Source organism: Pseudophryne corroboree, chromosome 3, assembly GCF_028390025.1.
Source record: "Pseudophryne corroboree isolate aPseCor3 chromosome 3, aPseCor3.hap2, whole genome shotgun sequence".
NCBI lineage: Eukaryota > Metazoa > Chordata > Amphibia > Anura > Myobatrachidae > Pseudophryne > Pseudophryne corroboree.
Genome location: NC_086446.1, coordinates 139,718,599 through 139,721,675, shown reverse-complemented (window position 1 = coordinate 139,721,675; position 3,077 = coordinate 139,718,599). Strand labels below are relative to the sequence as shown.

Here is a 3,077-nt window from a genome sequence, read left to right as displayed (position 1 = left end):
GGAATGCTTGCACTAGTTGTTGCATTTGGTTTGTTGTTTGGGGGGTGCTTCAGTATTAGGCAGCCTTCTGCCCTCACACATTCGTCTGAAAATGTGTTCTCCCTGCAGTTGTTGTCCCCAGATGAGAGTTCCCTTGTGCTGCCTCAGTTGAATCTCCTTTACTTGACGGAGGTGTGCCTGAGCAGCGGCCCTCCCCAGCCCTATCTCAAATCATACTTATTTTGCTTAGGTGATACCATGGTCATGAAGATTGTTTTCCCAGGGTGAGGTTCATTCATTGCATTCTGGGTATGCTGACCTCTGTGATTTCCCCAAATGTGGGAATCTCGACTGCATAATTTGTGGTAGGGGGGGGGACTGCATTTGTGCTTTCCCCTGGTTGGCTCTGGTATAATTTAGATCTCATTGTCTCAGGTCTCTCTCCAGCCTAGTTTGCTGTCTGTTTCCACTTCTCTTTTCTTGAGCCCCTCCCTTCTATGCCCTTGCGCACTATCCTGACTTCTCCCGTCTGCTTACTTTGTGCCTTCCAACGCACAATGCGAACTACAGGTGGTGTTGCAGGGCCCACACCCTTTTATTTGCCTTACAGAGCAGCTCTGGAGCTGTTACAGTGCCCAGCTGCAGCAAGAAATCAGCTTGAATGCTTCAGGGGCTGGGGCATGGCCAACATGAGCCCCACACCAAAGGAGGGTGGGGGGTGTTCAATGCGAACTAGGGGTCATCCAAGCGCCCCTTTTCTCTTTTCATATGCAGATGAGGGTTCCAGCCAACTTTGGCCCACTGCTTGGATGACATCACCGTATGCAAATCCGTCTGCTGCAGACCTTTCCCCAGGAATGCTTGTACTAGCTGTTGCATATGGTTTGATGTTTGAGGGTGCTTCAGTATTAGGCAGCCTTCCGCCCTCTCATTTTCATCTGAAAAGATGTGGTCTCCCTGCAGTTGTTGTCCCCAGACAAGAGTTCCCTTGTGCTTCCTCAGTTGAATCTCCTTAACTTGACGGGGGTGTGCTCGAGCAGCCGCCCTCCACAGCCCTATCCCAACACATGCTTTTCTTGCGTATGAGATCTCTTGATCATGAAGATAGTTCTCACAGGGTGAGGTTCATCCATTACATTTTAAAGTAGGAAGGTACAAATTGCATATTCAAATTACATATATGTGCTGGATTCAAATGTTTTCCCCCCTTCCTTTCTCAATTGTGCCCATCAGCAGCTATTCTAATGTTGCTGCCAATGGGTGTGACACATTAATTTCTTCTGTGGGGTACACTGGACTCCACAAGGATTCACATTGGGGTGTAGAGTAGGATCTTGATCTGAGGCACCAACAGGCTCAAAGCTTTTGACTGTTCCCAAGATGCTCAGCGCCCCCTGCTCTATAACCTCGCTTCCATGAACAGGGAGCTCAGTTTGTAGTTGGTGCCTTCAGTAGCAGGCCACTTAACAGGGGGCTGCCTCAGGCAGCCTATTCTTAGCTATTAATTTTGACAAGAAAAGAAGAACTTTTTTTATAAGAATCTACAAGGGCTGCAGCAGGTTAGGTCTAATAGACATCTTTACTGCAGCTCCATCACTCCCAGCGGCGCAGTATACTCCCGTGCCCTGGTTGCTGGGTCACTGCAGCGGAGGCTCCGGTTTCTTCCTAAGGTCAGTCACACACACACCGCCCTCCGGGATCACGAGGCCGCTGATGAAAGGGAGGTAAGGGACTTCTGTGCCCACACTATACCGTGATCCAGCGTGGCTGTAGGGGGTGGGCCATGTGCGCACTAGCGTGGACACTGATTACTGGGCAGCCGCTCCACTAGCCACCAGGGACAGTTAAGGAGCACAGCTCTGGGGGGGTTTTCTCTTATATTAACCCCATTTTGTACTACCCGCAGTGCATTGTGATAGGTAATAGAGCCTGATTCAGGTTGGATTGCAATCGCAATAAGCAATCCAACTGCAAAAATTGCTAAGAGCATACGCATGCGCCTGCATTTTCTGCGGCACCCCGCAGATAATGCGATCGCTTCTGACTGTCAATTGGTGCTGGGGGGGGGGTCAGCAACAATCCATTTCCAAGTCGGAGATGGAGCGGTGCATGGGCAGGGCTACAAAATGGGGTCGGCATCGGAGAAACAGGAGGCGTGGTCAGAGCTGCTGCATGACATCACATGCAGCAGCTGCGATCACAAAAATGGTGGCGGCTTCCTGCGCACACATACAGTCTGCACCAACAGGAGGCTAACCCATTTTTTATGATCACGCTGAACTGCACTGAGACTGCAATTTCAGCGTGGTCAAGAAGGGAGGCGGCATGCTGGGTGGCCCCAGCATGCGAACCAAAGGATTGCAAATTCTGTTACTTAGCAGAATTTGCAATCCTTACTGAATTAGGCCCATTGATTACAAAATGTATTTGTAAATATTTGAAGTTTTTCTTCAGGGACTAACACAAAAGATGCTTGGGGCTACTAACACATGGGTAAGCCACGTAAAGCTTCCCATGGGTCAGAGGCATCACAACGGGGTTGCGGCCCACACCCGAGTGTCACCCGCCAAGGGGGGTGACACCAAAGTGCCGGCTCCTCTTCAGTGACAGAATATGGGTGTTTCACTGTAACATTACGTGCAACACCCAGTTTCTGTCACTGTGCAGGAGCCAGCACCACTCACACACTAGTCCCCGGGTGCAGCACTCAACCCCCGGGATACCCGGAGCAACAAAATGGAGATTCAGGAAAACAGGCCACACCCCTACCTATGAGACCATGCCTCCTTTTTACCATTGCGCTGCTTATCTGCGCGCACTGCATTACAATCTCCCTCGCTGCCTCTCTGGGTGTCACCAATGATAGTGACACCTTTGCCATGCTTGTAGCAGCTGGTCCTAAGATCTACGCCTCCAGCCCTGAGTGTTTGCCCTTGTGACTTGTTGATCATCATAGCGAAGCAGATTCTTACAGAAAACTGCAGGGGCTTAGATTGAAAAGAAAAACATTGACGAACCCATCATTTCAGCAACAGGGTCTGCCACACGGCTGACTGAAATGACTGGTTGGTTTGGGCCCCCACCAAAAAAGAAGCAAT

The 3,077-nt window shown here is 50.2% G+C and overlaps 1 non-coding gene across 1 annotated transcript; it reads left to right on the top strand.

The window, feature by feature from the left end:
- The first annotated feature begins 212 nt into the window (after positions 1-212).
- LOC134898901 (U1 spliceosomal RNA) lies at positions 213-378 on the top strand. Its single transcript, XR_010172590.1, has one exon. It is a non-coding gene; the product is annotated as a U1 spliceosomal RNA (small nuclear RNA).
- Positions 379-3,077: the final 2,699 nt, after the last annotated feature.